Source organism: Phyllobates terribilis, unplaced genomic scaffold, assembly GCF_046119375.1.
Source record: "Phyllobates terribilis strain yellow unplaced genomic scaffold, ASM4611937v1 Scaffold_342__1_contigs__length_2020279, whole genome shotgun sequence".
NCBI lineage: Eukaryota > Metazoa > Chordata > Amphibia > Anura > Dendrobatidae > Phyllobates > Phyllobates terribilis.
The window spans coordinates 1,993,108-2,011,018 of record NW_027363102.1 but is presented as its reverse complement, the minus strand read 5'-3'; positions in this window follow the sequence as shown (position 1 = coordinate 2,011,018).

The following is a 17,911-nucleotide window of genomic DNA, read 5'->3' as shown; positions in this document are numbered from 1 at the left end:
GACAGATACTCTATATACTACACCACACAGGAGAGCTGACAGATCCTCTATATACTACACCACACAGGAGAGCTGACAGATCCTCTATATACTACACCACACAGGAGAGCTGACACATCCTCTATATACTACACCACACAGGAGAGCTGACAGATCCTCTATATACTACACCACACAGGAGAGCTGACAGATACTCTATATACTACACCACACAGGAGAGCCGACAGATCCTCTATATACTACACCACACAGGAGAGCTGACTGATACTCTATATATTACACCACACAGGACAAATCCTCTATATACTACACCACACAGGAGAGCTGACAGATCCTCAATATACTACACCACACAGGAGAGCCGACAGATCCTCTATATATTACACCATACAGGAGAGCTGACAGATCCTCTATATATTACACCACACAGGACAGATCCTCTATATACTACACCACACAGGAGAGCTGACAGATCCTCTCTATACTACACCACACAGGAGAGCTGACAGATCCTCTATATACTACACCACACAGGAGAGCTGACAGATCCTCTATATACTACACCACACAGGAGAGCTGACAGATCCTCTATATACTACACCACACAGGAGAGCTGACAGATCATCTGTATACTACACCCCACAGGAGAGCTGACAGATCCTCTATATACTACACCACACAGGAGAGCTGACAGATCCACTATATACTACACCACACAGGAGAGCTGACAGATCCTCTATATACTACACCACACAGGAGAGCTGACAGATCATCTATATACTACACCAAACAGGAGAGCTGACAGATCCTCTATATACTACACTACACAGGAGAGCTGACACATCCTCTATATACTACACCACACAGGAGAGCTGACAGATCCTCTATATACTACACCACACAGGAGAGCTGACAGATCCAATATATACTACACCACACAGGAGAGCTGACAGATCCTCTATATACTACACCATACAGGAGAGCTGACAGATCCTCTATATACTACACCACACAGGAGAGCTGACAGATACTCTATAAACTACACCACACGGGAGAGCTGACAGATCCACTATATACTACACCACACAGGAGAGCTGACAGATCCTCTATATGCTACACCACACAGGAGAGCCGGCAGATCCTCTATACACTACACCACACAGGAGAGCTGACAGATCCTCTATATACTACACCACACAGGAGAGCTGACAGATACTCTATATACTACACCACCCAGGAGAGCTGACAGATCCTCTATATACTACACCACACAGGAGAGCTGACAGATCCTCTATATACTACACCACACAGGAGAGCTGACATATCCTCTTTATACTACACCACACAGGAGAGCTGACAGATACTCTATATACTACACCACACAGGAGAGCTGACAGATCCTCTATATACTACACCACACAGGAGAGCTGACACATCCTCTATATACTACACCACACAGGAGAGCCGACAGATCCTCTATATACTACACCACACAGGAGAGCTGACAGATCCTCTATATACTACACCACACAGGAGAGCTGACAGATCCTCTATATACTACACCACACAGGAGAGCTTACAGATCCTCCATATACTACACCACACAGGAGAGCTGATAGATCATCTATATATTACATCACACAGGAGAGCCGACAGATACTCTATATACTACACCATACAAGAGAGATGACAGATCCTCTATATACTACACCACACAGGAGAGCCGACAGATCCTCTATATACTACACCACACAGGAGAGCTGACAGATCCTCTATATACTACACCACACAGGAGAGCTGACAGATCCTCTATATACTATACCACACAGGAGAGCTGACAGATCCTCTATATACTACACCACACAGGAGAGCTGACAGATCCTCTATATACTTCACCACACAGGAGAGCTGACAGATCCTATATATACTACACCACACAGGAGAGCCGTCGGATCCTCTATATACTACACCACACAGGAGAGCTGACAGATCCACTATTTACTACACCACACAGGAGAGCTGACAGATCCTCTATATACTACACCTCACAGGAGAGCCGACAGATCCTCTATATACTACACCACACAGGAGAGCCGACAGATCCTCTATATACTACACAATACAGGAGAACTGACAGATCCACTATATACTACACCACACAGGAGAGCTGACAGATCCTCTATATACTACACCACACAGGAGAGCCGACAGATACTCTATATACTACACCATACAAGAGAGCTGACAGATCCTCTATATACTACACCACACAGGAGAGCTGACAGATCCTCTATATACTACACCACACAGGAGAGCTGACAGATCCTCTATATACTATACCAGGGTTCCCCAACTCCAGTCCTCAAGGCCCACCAACAGTTCATGTTTTCAGGATTTCCTTAGTATTACACAGGTGATAATTGCATCACCTGCACAGGCAATAATTCCATCACCTGTGCAATACTAAGGAAATCCTGAAAACATGACCTGTTGGTGGGCCTTGAGGACTGGAGTTGGGGAACCCTGTACTATACCACACAGGAGAGCTCACAGATCCACTATATACTACACCACACAGGAGAGCTGACAGATCCTCTATATACTTCACCACACAGGAGAGCTGACAGATCCTCTATATACTACACCACACAGGAGAGCCGTCAGATCCTCTATATACTACACCACACAGGAGAGCTGACAGATCCACTATTTACTACACCACACAGGAGAGCTGACAGATCCTCTATATACTACACCTCACAGGAGAGCCGACAGATAATCTATATACTTCACCACACAGGAGAGCTGACAGATCCTCTATATACTACACCACACAGGAGAGCTGACAGATACTCTATAAACTACACCACACAGGAGAGCTGACAGATCCTCTATATATTACACCACACAGTAGAGCTGACAGATCCTCTATATACTACACCACACAGGAGAGCTGACAGATCCTCTATATATTACACCACACAGGAGAGCTGACAGATCCTCTATACACTACACCACATAAGAGAACTGGCAGATCCTCTATATATTACACCACACAGGAGAGCCGACAGAGCCACTATATACTACACCACACAGGACAGCTGACAGATCCTCTATATACTACACCACACAGGAGAGCTGACAGATCCTCTATATACTACACCACACAGGAGAGCTGACAGATCCTCTATATACTACACCACACAGGAGAGCTGACAGATCCTCTATATACTACACCACACAGGAGAGCTGACAGATCATCTGTATACTACACCCCACAGGAGAGCTGACAGATCCTCTATATACTACACCACACAGGAGAGCTGACAGATCCACTATATACTACACCACACAGGAGAGCTGACAGATCCTCTATATACTACACCACACAGGAGAGCTGACAGATCATCTATATACTACACCACACAGGAGAGCTGACAGATCCTCTATATACTACACTACACAGGAGAGCTGACACATCCTCTATATACTACACCACACAGGAGAGCTGACAGATCCTCTATATACTACACCATACAGGAGAGCTGACAGATCCTCTATATACTACACCACACAGGAGAGCTGACAGATACTCTATAAACTACACCACACAGGAGAGCTGACAGATCCACTATATACTACACCACACAGGAGAGCTGACAGATCCTCTATATGCTACACCACACAGGAGAGCCGACAGATCCTCTATACACTACACCACATAGGAGTTCTGGCAGATCCTCTATATATTACACCACACAGGAGAGCTGACAGATCCTCTATATACTACAACACACAGGAGAGCCGACAGATCCTCTATATACTACACCACACAGGAGAGCTGACAGATCCTCTATATACTACACCACACAGTAGAGCTGACAGATCCACTATATACTACACCACACAGGAGAGCTGACAGATCCTCTATATACTACACCACACTGGAGAGCTGACAGATCCTCTATATACTACACCACACAGGAGAGCTGACAGATCCTCTATATACTACACCACACAGGAGAGCTGACAGATCCTCTATATACTACACCACACAGGAGAGCCGACAGATCCTCTATATACTACACCACACAGGAGAGCTGACAGATCCTCTATATACTACACCACACAGTAGAGCTGACAGATCCTCTATATACTACACCACACAGGAGAGCTGACAGATCCTCTATATACTACAGCAGAGAGGAGGGCTGACAGATCCTCTATACACTACACCACAAAGGAGAGCTGACAGATCCTCTATATACTACACCACACAGGAGAGCTGACAGATCCTCTATATACTACACCACACAGGAGAGCTGACAGATCCTCTATATACTACACCACACAGGAGAGCTGACAGATCCTCTATATACTACAGCATACAGGAGGGCTGACAGATCCTCTATACACTACACCACAAAGGAGAGCTGACAGATCCTCTATATACTACACCACACAGGAGAGCTGACAGATCCACTATATACTACACCACACAGGAGAGCTGACAGATCCTCTATATACTACACCACACAGGAGAGCTGACAGATCCTCTATATACTACACCACACAGGAGAGCCAACAGATCCTCTTTATACTACACCACACAGGAGAGCTGACAGATCCTCTATATACTACACCACACAGGAGAGCTGACAGATCCTCTATATAGTACACCACACAGTAGAGCTGACAGATCCACTATATACTACACCACACAGGAGAGCTGACAGATCCTCTATATACTACACCACACAGGAGAGCTGACAGATCCTCTATATACTACACCACACAGGAGAGCCGACAGATCCTCTATATACTACACCACACGGGAAAGCTGACAGATCCTCTATATACTACAGCACACAGGAGGGCTGACAGATCCTCTATACACTACACCACAAAGGAGAGCTGACAGATCCTCTATATACTACACCACACAGGAGAGCTGACAGAGCCTCTATATACTACACCACACAGGAGAGCTGACAGATCCACTATATACTACACCACACAGGAGAGCTGACAGATCCTCTATATACTACACCACACAGGAGAGCTGACAGATCCTCTATATACTACACCACACAGGAGAGCTGACAGAGCCTCTATATACTACACCACACAGGAGAGCTGACAGATCCACTATATACTACACCACACAGGAGAGCTGACAGATCCACTATATACTACACCACACAGGAGAGCTGACAGATCCTCTATATACTACCCCACACAGGAGAGCTGACAGATACTCTATATACTACACCACACAGGAGAGCTGACAGATCCTCTATATACTACACCACACAGGAGAGCGGGCAGATCCTCTATATACTACCTGTGAAGCACCTGAAGGGTTAATAAACTTCTTGAATGTGGTTTGAGTACCTTGAGGGGTGCAGTTTTTAGAATGGTGTCACTTTTGGGTATTTTCTGTCATGAAGGCCTTTTAAAGTCACTTAAAATGTGATGTGGTCCCTAAAAAAATGGTTTTGTAAATTTTGTTGGAAAAATTAGAAATCGCTGGTCAAATTTTAACCCTTATAGCTCTCTAATAAAAAAAAAGTAGACATGTGGAAATGTTATTTATTAACTATTTTGTGTGACATCTCTCTGATTTAAGGGCATAAAAATTCAAATTTTGAAAATTGCTAAAGTTTCAAAATTTTTGCAGATTTCCTTTTTTTTCACAAATAAACGCAAGTGTTATCGAAGAAGTTTTACCACAATCATGAAGTACAATATGTCAAGAAAAAAGAATCTCAGAATCAGGGGGATCCATTGAAGCGATCCAGAGTAATTACCTCATAAAGTGACAGTGGTCAGATTTGTAAAAATTGTCCCGGTCATTAATGTGTAAACCACCTTAGGTTGTAAAGGGGTTAAGCATTATATATGAGGATTGGAAGAAAATAAGAATTGTCCTTTATTAGAATGCATATAGAATAAATGTACAGGCAAAAATAAAATAAAGCCTGGTGAAAAAAAAGCTGGTGAAGTTTGAAGGATTGCTGTATGCAATTAGGCTACTTTCCCTGCATCTTTGACGGTGATTTAATAGCGCTATACCGCTGTTTTGCGCATGCGCTGATGATTCTAAGATGTTTCCCTTACGAAGAAAACGCTGGGAAGCTTCATAGCATGCTCGCGCATGCGCAAAGTGTTTGTTTTCCACTACCTTTCTGTTTTGACATGCGCATTGTACCCAGCAGGACGCCGATGTTGGCGCTTTTTTCACAAATTGTATGGGGTGAGTCATCAAGTGATCAATCATATAAAGCTGTTCTTAAATAATAATAATGACTCTTTTCATGTATTTTGTATGTTATCTTCACAGCACAGGCACTATAATGAACTTTAACTTGATTGTATATACTTGAATTGCCATTCACTCCTTGTATATCGTATCTCCATTATATGATATGCTCCTATTTGTATAATTACTGTTAACACTATTTGTAATTGTTATACTATATAAGGTTCACTATGTTCACTTTGTTAATACTTGAGAGGCTCACACCTGTCTGTCTGTCTATCTACCTATCACTCTCTCATTATGACATCAGGGTAAAATCTACAGTAAGTCACAGTGATGTGATGACATCATCACATTCTATATCCCAGTGTTACAGCCCAAGGGAAATCACTGCCTCACAGACTTACAAGGGTGAGGGAGTACCTTTTGTTTTTCGTGACGAACGAAGCAAAAAATTATTCTAAAATGGAGAGAAGACGAGCCCAAAGAGATCGGGTTCTGAGAGAAAGGAGAGGAATAAATGAAGAGCAGGTATTGTTGTTCGCTTTAGGGCGAAAAGACATTAATCTACCGGACATGGACCCTGACGCCTCAGAAATGGCGTCCAAACGACAACATTTAGAGAAAATGAGAAAGTCCAAAAGACAAGAGATCCTTACACAGAGAAGGAACATGGAGAACCTCATGGCGTCTGACTCTGCTGCCTCCGCTGAGCTTCAGAGGGCCTTTATTATCTCCTTGAAAAAAATCGGACATCTGGTCCCTGAAATAAGGAGGAGGAATAAAGAAGCCATCCTCAATAAGCAGAGAAACATCAGCGCAGAGATAGAGCTGGAGGAAGTTCTCCAAGAAACTCCAAGACAGGTCTCATCCAAGGCTGAAAGCCAAGACACCCTGAACCTGCAAAGAGCTGCAGCCCAGAAAAGAATGAGGAACAGCAGAGACTGGGTTGTCCAATGCAGGAGACATCTGAGATATGCTACACCCATCATTAATGGGAATGGTGCCCTATGGAGATCCCACTCATCAACCAAAACCATCTCCATCCCGGATTTTCTGTTCCATCTGAGTGTTTCTTCACCAGACAGATCAATGGATAAAGATGAACCAGGTAAGAAATAAACTTACTCAGTATAATAAGACTGGGGGTGAGGGGGATTATACTCCTAATATTATGTACAGGCCTCAATTATAAATGCTGACTAATGGAAGAACTGTCCTTGTTGCCCATAGCAACCAGTCACCTTTCAGTGTTCTATAGAATGTTGAGAAATAGAATCTGTGCTGTGAATCGTTGCTATGGGCAACAGGGTCAGTTTTGCTATTAGAGAGTTTTGATAAATGAAGGACCAAATATTAGACATTTCCTGCTCATTTACATAGTTTTGTTTAAAATTATAATATATGCGCTGGAGCTATATCTATTAACCCCCCTTTGACCGGAAAAACTTTCGCTTTTTTTCTTCCTTCTTCGAAAAGCCATAACTTTTCTTTTATTTGCATGTGAGCTTGCTTTTTTAGTGGACCGAGCTGCAGTTTTGAAGAACACTATTTATTTTGTCTTTCAATTATTTAGAAAAGAGGGGAAAAAAATCAAAGAGTGGTAAAATTGTGGGACGGGGGGAGGGATTCCGACATTGTTCTTTTCTATTGTGTTCATTGTGTGGTAAAAATGACCTCATAAAGTAATTCTCCATGTCAGTGACAAGTGTGGTAATGCTGAACATGCATGGGTTTCCTTTTTACATAAGTGGTGGAAGAAAATTAAAAATGTAATAAAAAACATTGATTTGTGTCTCCATATTCTGAGACATTGTAACTTTGTGATTGTGATACCTCAATGGCGCAGTGTAAAGGCTTCTTTATTGTGTATGAAGCTGTAGCTTTTAATGATCCTTTCTTGGGTAGACAGGACATTACGATATCTTTTTATTGCTATTGTTAGATTTTTTTTTTTCTCATTTTAGTATTTACTGTTTGGGAAAATTATTTTTATATTTTTGTATAACGGACTTATACTAATGCCGTGATCCCAGTTATGCTTATTTTTCATTTTTTATTATTATTATTATTCATTAGGAAAGTTGTTTCATTCAAATTATATTTTTAAATAATTTTTTGGGTTTATTAATTTTTTTTAATTTATTTAATTTTTTAGTCTCCTTAGAAGACTTGAACCTGCAATTTTTTGATCGCTTGTACTACAAGTGCTTCTCACTAAATTAGAATATCATCAAAAAGTAAATTTATTTTTAGTTCTTCAATACAAAAAGTGAAACTCGTATATTATATAGAGTCATTACAAACAGAGTGATCTATTTCAAGTGTTTATTTCTGTTAATGTTGATGATTATGGCTTACAGCCAATGAAAACACAAAAGTCATTATCTCAGTAAATTAGAATATTTTATAACACCAGTTTGAAAAATGATTTTAAAATCTGAAATGTATGTTCAGTAAATGAACTCAATACTTGGTCGGGGCGCCTTTTGCATCAATTACTGCATCAATGCCGCGTGGCATGGAGGCGATCAGCCTGTGGCACTGCTGTGGTGTTATGGAAGCCCAGGTTGCTTTTATAGCAGCCTTCAGCTCGTCTGCATTGTTGGGTCTAGTGTCTCTTATCTTCCTCTTGACAATACCCTATAGATTCTCTATGGGGTTAAGGTCAGGCAAGTTTGCTGGCCAATCAAGCACAGTGATAGTGTTGTTTTTAAACCAGGTATTATTTTTGTATTGAAGAACTGAAATAAATTAACTTTTTGATGATATTCTAATTTAGTGAGAAGCACCTGTATGTGCTGTAATGGAACTGTATCGCTGTATATGGCTATATTATATGTTATCATAAGAAATTAAACCAGGCTGGTCTAAACAGGAGGACAAAAGTGAAAGATATGGGTTTTCAGTAGGTCCAGATAGTCATTACAGTTAATTAACCTCTTGCAATTGTGACCTGGTGGGGGCTAATGGGTGCTGGTAGCAAATTGGCAATCACTTCATTTAAATACCACTGTCAGCATTGAAACGGTTAAGCCGCAGTAATCAGAGTGTGCTCCAGTCGCTGTATTTATTGGCACGTGGCAGCTATGTAATACAGCCGGTATCAGCCTGGTAAAATGCAGGCTCAGCGACTGAGCCCGCTCCATACACTTACCACACATGACAAACATTTCCATTATGTCTTCTCAAAGAGACTAACAAATCTTGTATCATCTCAGCAGGTGGAAGCCTTATGATGCCCTCTGACATAGCAGACATGCCAGCACATGCTGATGCCAGATCCCTTCTTTTACCCCAGAGAGAACTGGTTAAAATGGAAAATCCTGTTGACCTGTGCAGCCTTGAATTCCACAAAGATCTTGGAGTGGGAGGCTTTGGAAAGGTAAGTGTGAATTTCTCCTTCTCTGTGTTCCTCAATGTATCCTGCACCAGATACACAGGAGGATATACATATTCATTACAGGATGTTCATATGTAATGGTGATTGGGATAAACCAGTGATCCATTACACAGATCCCTATAATAGATGGGAGTTTGGTCTGATCTCCTTTGATTTTTCTCCAGGTCCTCTTGGCATCAGATCCGGTCAGCGGAGAACTGCTGGCTATTAAAATGATGGACAAGAGTCGTATTGATGAGGACACAATCTCTACAGAATTAGACATCCTCTGTATGGCCACTGGCTGCCGCTTCCTAACATCTCTGCGGGGGTTTATGGAAACACCATTAGAATATATATTAGCCATGGAGTATATGGCCGGAGGAGATCTGTTTCACCACCTGGCTCCATCTAATTCATTTGATATGGAAATGACGCGCCCCTGGGCCTGTGTCGCGCTGCGGTGCGCACGCGGGAGCTTACCCGGAGCCGGATCCGTGGAGGGTTGTAATCTCGTGGCGGTGACCCGGTCCGTGCCCAGGGAGTCAAACTAGACGGCAGTCTATTAGTAGTAAATAGTTGATGACTACGCCACCCGTTGAGTGCAGCCAGGAAGCTGCTGCTGCAGGGCAGACCGCTGAGGCCGGTGGTAGGATTGTGCAGCGTGATAGTATAACCCCCAACGGGAGGGGTATGACCTCAGGGCAGCCGACGTGGATGATGGGGGGTAGCAGGAACCACTCAGAGACGGTACGGTGTAGTTCAGGGTCTTTACTGGTAACAACGACAGACCCTCCCGGAGTACTTGCTAGCAAACGGGGCCTGGTCAGTCTTTGAGCAGATGGGATCTCCCCTGGCCAGGCGTAGTTGTAGGCCTCCCAAACTGACTGTACTCTTCTGGCTACCTTGCTAGAAGCTGATGTAAGTAGCCCACGTCCCTGAGTGTACCGTGTGGTGCTCACCCGTATGGCCGGTGACTCGGGGCCTTCTAATGGCTTCCGCTCCACGATGGCGGTGCTGGTCCCACGCGTGTGACCGTGCCTTCGGGCTTCTGGGCCAGAGGACCTGAAATCCCCTGCCCGACGGATTCTGCTGCTGGGTAGGAGTTAGTCCCCACAGCCTCGGACTCCGGGTCCGGTAAAGAATCTTCTTAGTCAGGGCGAGCTCTGTAGCTGCCAGCCCCTGACTCCTTGTAACTCTGCTGTTTCCTATGCTGCTTCTCTTCTCCACTCTCCTTGTCTGACTCACCCTGCCTCAGCCCCGGGTTTATACAGGGGAAGTTCTTCCCCTCCCAAGACTGGGCAGGAGGTGTGGCATGCACAGGATCCCTGACCAAAGGACCTCCCACCTGCTCTCAGACATAATATCTCTATCACTGTGGCAACCAGACCCCTGGGGTGTCACATTCCCCCTAGTGAAATTTAGTACTCCGGGACTAAACACATTTAGAAAAACATAACAAAGTATAACAATAACAATACTATAAGAAAAACACATAAGATGGTTACGGCGTGTCCGCAACCGGATGCAGTCTTTGAAGAAAAGCAAAGGTGTCCATTTCACCAACACAGGGAGACGTAACCAGGTAGGGGTCTGTCCTACCCCGAGTCCTTAACAGTCTCTAGTCCATCCTGGGTTACGCTCCAACTATATACAAGGATTCCCGGTAAATCCACCAAGGTTTCCTAAAAATAACTAGAAACACAAAATTATACACAAGCAACAAGACACAGAAAAACATAAATAAAACTATTTTTACACTTCAAATTCTCCAGCGTGCGGGTAACTGGCCTCTAGTGGCCCTAGTGGACCTACGGAGCTGACTGTCTGGCCCTGAACTACAGGGTGTAGGAGCTGTCAAGGGTAAACTGGGCAGCTGTCTACCGGCTCTTTGTCTCACTAGGGGTACGGCAGGCTCACTATAAGCAGAGGGTTGATTCTCCTGTTCTACTCGTGTGGAGTCTTCTGCCTCCTGGACCGGCTGTTCTTCCAGCTCTACCCGTTGCTCCGTAGGTTCTTGGGATGATGGTTGGAGGAACGTGAGTACGGGTACCACAACTGCACCATTGACTTGAGTCCAAGACCGAGGGAAGTCCCCGAGCACGGTACTAACCATATCTTCCCTTTCTCCCACGGGTCGATGGTCTTCTTGTTCCTCTTCAGGGTTCCTCAGTTGTTCGGGACACTTCTTCAGGTGGTCCCGGGATACAATGGCTGTGGTTTCCCCTCCGTCTTTACTGATGGTACAGACCTTCGGGTTCTCGTGGCTTGAGGGCAGTACGGTGTACGGGTCCTTCTCCCACTGGTCATCCAACTTGTGGAGCCGTCTTTTCCTCTTCAAGACCTGCTCTCCGGGTACCAGGGGAACAGCGGGAGCATACTGGTTGTAAGTCTTCTCTTGTCTTTCCCTAGCCTGACAGAGACTTCGCTCCACGCTCTCTTGTACTCTCCGGTACTGCTGCTGCCTCTCTGTGTCCCAGTCTGTTTCTGGTGAAGTGTCCTCAGGGGTCAGGACTCCCATTTCCAGGTCAACAGGTAACTTACCAGGTCTTGCCCTCATTAGGTAAGCCGGGGTACAGTTGGTGGAACCTACCGGGATGTGGTTGTATAGGTCCACCAGATCGGGCAACTTTTCAGGCCACAGACTGCGTTCTTCCAGGGGCAACGTTTTTAGAAGATCCATTACCACCTGGTTCATTTTTTCACAAAGTCCATTAGTCTGCGGATGGTAGGGTGTCGTCCTTATCTTCCGGCAGCCATACAGATTGCAGAATTCCTGAAAGACCTCCGCTTCAAAGGCAGGTCCCTGGTCCGTCAGCACTTGGTCCGGGTACCCGTGTGGACGGCAGAAGTGCTGCTGGAAGGCTCTAGCTGCTGTTTGAGCCATTAAGTCCTTGACGGGGACGACAACCAAGAACCGGGAGTAATGATCCACGATGGTTAACGCGTAGACGTAGCCACTTCTGCTTGGGGTCAGTTTTACATGATCCAAGGCTACCAGTTCCAACGGTTGCCGGGTGACGATGGACTGCAGGGGAGTCTTCTGGCTGGCCCGGTCCTTCCTTCTCAGATTGCACGGGCCACAGTCTCTGCACCACTTCTCGATGGTTCCCCTCATGCCTACCCAGTGGAACCGCTCGCGCAGCAGGAACTCCAGCTTTTTCCACCCGAAGTGTCCAGCTCCGTCGTGGTATGCCTCCATCACCATGGCTGCGTCTCTTCGTGGCACCACTACTTGCCAGAGTAGTTCATGCGTCCGGGAGTTGACCATTCTGCGGCACAACTTCCCCTTGTAAAGGAATAGTCGACTCTTCTCCGCCCATAGTTGTTTGGCTTCCTCCGGAGCGTCTGGTTCAAGGCGAGCCTCCGGCCGAGTCAGCATCTCCTTCACTAGTCGGACGGCAGGGTCGCTGTCTTGCGTTTCCGCCCAGTTGTAGTGGGGTAAGGGGTTCAACGTAGCAGCCTGCTTACCCCTTACCCGGTGGGAATACTGGATAGTCCCATGACGGTGGAACGCAGGGAGTTCAACTTCTTCCAGTCCCTCCGGATCTTCTCCTTCGTCCGGCAGGTTGGGCATCCTGGACAGGGCATCCGCGTTAGTATTGGAGCGTCCTGCCCGGTATTTGATTGTGAACTCGTAGTTGGACAGACGGGCCATCCACCTCTGCTCCAGGGCACCGAGTCTTGCCGTGTCCAGGTGTATCAACGGGTTGTTATCTGTGTATACGGTGAACCGGGAAGAAGCGAGGTAATGCCTAAAGCGCTCGGTGACTGCCCATACCACGGCCAGGAACTCTAGCTTAAATGAGCTGTAATTCTCGGGGTTCCTTTCGGTGGGTCGCAGTTTTCGGCTGGCATAGGAGATTACTCGTTCTCTCCCCTGCTGAATCTGGGACAGTACGGCTCCTAGCCCGATGTTACTGGCGTCGGTGTAGAGGATGAAGGGCTGGCTATAGTCCGGGTACGCCAAGATTTCATCCCCCGTGAGGGCCATCTTCAGCTGGCGGAAGGACTCTTCTTCTAGCTCTTCCCATTTGAAGGGCGGCTTCTGGTTCTTGGCCTTCCGGGACTGGCCTATCAGGAGGTCCTGCATAGGCGCTGCCTTTTTGGTGAAACCGGGAATAAACCTTCGGTAGTAGCCTACCAACCCTAGGAACTGCCGCACTTCTTTTACGCTGGAGGGGCTTGGCCATCCCTTAATTGCGGTGATCTTATCGGGGTCGGGAGCCACTCCGTCAGCGCTCACCACGTGTCCCAGGTATTGCACCTTTGGTTTCAGGAGGTGACACTTGGAGGGTTTCACCTTTAGGCCGTAACTCGCCAGAGCTTCGAACACCTCCGCCAGGTGTTTCAGGTGGTCCTCATAAGTTTTGGAGTATACGATGACATCGTCCAGGTACAACAGGACCGTCTCGAAGTTTCTGTGGCCCAGACAGCACTCCATTAATCGTTGGAAGGTTCCTGGGGCGTTGCAGAGTCCGAACGGCATGCAGGTGAACTCGCTAAGTCCCATCGGGGTGGTGAATGCGGTCTTCTCCCGGTCCGCCTCTGCTACAGGAACCTGCCAGTACCCGCTAGTGAGATCCAAGGTAGAGAAGAAGTTAGCAGATCTTAAAGCAGCCAATGACTCCTCTATCCTTGGTAAGGGGTACGCATCCTTGTGTGTGATACGGTTGATTTTCCGGTAATCTACACACATCCTCATGGTGTTGTCTTTCTTTTTGACTAAAACTAGTGGGGCTGCCCAGGGGCTACAGCTATCCCGGATTACCCCAGCCTCCTTCATGTCTCGAAGCATCCCCTTGGCGTGTTGGTAGTGTGCAGGGGGTACGGGTCGATACCTCTCTTTTATGGGAGGATGATCTCCCGTGGGGATGCGGTGTTCTACCCCCTTGACCCGCCCAAAGTCTAACGGGTGTTTACTAAACACTCTCTCGTACTCTTGAACCACCCGATAGACTCCTTGTTTCTGATGTGAGGGAGTGGAATCAGTACCCAAATGTAGTTGCTGACACCAGTCCTCCATGTCTTTCTTAGAGCCGTTACCTTCCTCCGGGTGAGATGGAGGCAAGGGTTCCACAGATTGTATAGAATTTTGATTAGTGGTATATAATTTGGCTAGCGTGGCATACCGGGGCAGGTACACTTCCCTCTCCCCGATATTTATTATGCGAATGGGCACCCTCCCATGGCGTACATTGACCACCCCCCGTGCTGTCAAAATGGTGGGCCTACTGTCTGAGTAAATTGGTTCTACCATTGCCTGGTAATCTCTTCCTCTCAGACCAATAGCTGCCCGGCACCAAATCATCATTTCACTTTTTGGGGGCATGGCAATAGGAAAAGGGTCACACATTCTTACGCTACCAATCTCACCGCCGGAGAGTTCCACTTGTTGCCGTTGCATCAGTGCCCGGATCTCTTTCTGGAGCACCCGCTGCTCGCCGGAGCTGGCGTTCTTGGCAACCTGCTGTAAAAGGAAAATCACCTCTGCAAGACAATTTTCAATTACGTTAGTTCCTAGAGTTATTTTTGGGTGACTCTCATGTTTATCAATATCTACAATGATCAGTCCCTGTGCGGCCAGTTCGACTCTACCGATTTTGAGGGCCACCTCTTTAAATCCGATCTGTGGCACGGGCTGGCCATTGCTGGCGATGATACTCAAGTCGTCGTCAGGGTAGTGGGTAATATCCGAGTCATTCCAGTACTGCTTGAAGAGCACGTACGGGATGGTGGTGACCTGTGACCCGGTATCCAGTAGGGCACTCATGGGAATGCCATCCAGTACCACAGGCAAGACTGGACGTCCTCCCACATATCTGTCGCGCCAGTTCGATGGGCCTGGTGATCTTTTTCCTGGGGGTTGGCCCTCTACCCCAGGTTGTGCCCGTTTAAAGAACAGTACCTTTCCATATGTCCGGATTGATTGCAGCGGCGGCAGATGGGTCGTCCGTCCTCGCTGTATCGGTCACTGGGTCTTCCTCTGGCCGGTGGGGTCCTCCTTGGTCGACGCCACGGGATGTCCTCCGGTCCGGATGCCAGCTGGATCTTCCCTGGGGTGGAAACCTGTAAAGACTGCACAGTTCGGGTTAGCGCAGCAACGCTCTTAGCTAGCTCTTGGACCTGATGGTGTAGGTCTGGAGCCGGGTCATTGTCCAAAGCCTGCGCATCAGCTCCCACAGGCCCTGCTGACAAGGGCGCCGCCTCCTGGTAGTAAGTGGTAGTGGGGCGTCTGTGGGTCACAACGCCACCTGGTGTCGGTTCTCGGAGCACCCGGATGGCTCTGTCCTTGAACTGTGCAAAGTCCAGATGGGGATCCTGTAAGGCCATTGCCCGCAACTGGGTTCGGTGGGCATTGCAATATAAACCCTCTATAAATTGTTCAGTCAACAGCCTGTCCTCGTTTCCCACCCCATCAGGGTCGGTCTGCTTTATGGCCCTCAGGGCCTCTTGTAGGTTTAGTGCATAGTCCCTTATACTCTCATGCGCTCGCTGCTTGCACCCGTAGAATCTAAGCTTAATCTCGGCTGAGGTGCGGGTATCAAAGGTGTCCTTCAGCCGGGTTAATATCCCTGCGACAGTCTTCCTCCCAGGTGGCCAGGATTTTACTTCCCTTTTGGCTGCCCCGGTTAGTTGGGCCACCAGGATGCTCACTTTTTGCTCTTCTGTGAGGGGGTACACCTGGAAGAGGCTATCCAGCTTTTCTCTAAAGTCATGCAGGGTATGTGACTCCCCTGAGTACTGGGGTAGCCAAGCTGCTCCCGGGATATAGGGCATGGTGAAGGGCATAACTGCAGCAGCGGTAGCGCTGGCGGGGGTTGGGGCAGTGAAGCTCTCCTCCGTATCCGACATCTTCCTCCCCCCTAGTGGACCGTGGCCTACCTTGCGATGATGCTCTTCCGTAGGCCGCGGCTCCGCAGTGGATCGTCAGGGTTGAGGACCTTCCGTCGCGCTCCTGTGACGTCGGCGTCTGCTGGGCTCCTTCCAGGACCTTACGCAACGTCCGGACGTGAGGCGGGGCTTCAGTTCTCGCGCGCTTTCAGAGTCCACGCCCCTCTTCTTCCCGCGCGGCGTCCCCAAGATGGCGTCCAACGGCGGGAAAACTCCACGGATGGCGGGAAGAAGGCCGAAGATGGTGCCGGATGGCGGGAAACTTCACCGATGGCGGAAAGAAGGTAGAAGATGGCACCGGATGGCGGGAAACCTCCACGGATAGCGGGAATCTTCACCACTGGTAAGTTTGAACAGTCTTTGCTTTTCAGGCACGCAGTACCCGGTGGTTGCGGGCACGAGATCCTGCCGACTACGCCAATTTTGACGCGCCCCTGGGCCTGTGTCGCGCTGCGGTGCGCACGCGGGAGCTTACCCGGAGCCGGATCCGTGGAGGGTTGTAATCTCGTGGCGGTGACCCGGTCCGTGCCCAGGGAGTCAAACTAGACGGCAGTCTATTAGTAGTAAATAGTTGATGACTACGCCACCCGTTGAGTGCAGCCAGGAAGCTGCTGCTGCAGGGCAGACCGCTGAGGCCGGTGGTAGGATTGTGCAGCGTGATAGTATAACCCCCAACGGGAGGGGTATGACCTCAGGGCAGCCGACGTGGATGATGGGGGGTAGCAGGAACCACTCAGAGACGGTACGGTGTAGTTCAGGGTCTTTACTGGTAACAACGACAGACCCTCCCGGAGTACTTGCTAGCAAACGGGGCCTGGTCAGTCTTTGAGCAGATGGGATCTCCCCTGGCCAGGCGTAGTTGTAGGCCTCCCAAACTGACTGTACTCTTCTGGCTACCTTGCTAGAAGCTGATGTAAGTAGCCCACGTCCCTGAGTGTACCGTGTGGTGCTCACCCGTATGGCCGGTGACTCGGGGCCTTCTAATGGCTTCCGCTCCACGATGGCGGTGCTGGTCCCACGCGTGTGACCGTGCCTTCGGGCTTCTGGGCCAGAGGACCTGAAATCCTCTGCCCGACGGATTCTGCTGCTGGGTAGGAGTTAGTCCCCACAGCCTCGGACTCCGGGTCCGGTAAAGAATCTTCTTAGTCAGGGCGAGCTCTGTAGCTGCCAGCCCCTGACTCCTTGTAACTCTGCTGTTTCCTATGCTGCTTCTCTTCTCCACTCTCCTTGTCTGACTCACCCTGCCTCAGCCCCGGGTTTATACAGGGGAAGTTCTTCCCCTCCCAAGACTGGGCAGGAGGTGTGGCATGCACAGGATCCCTGACCAAAGGACCTCCCACCTGCTCTCAGACATAATATCTCTATCACTGTGG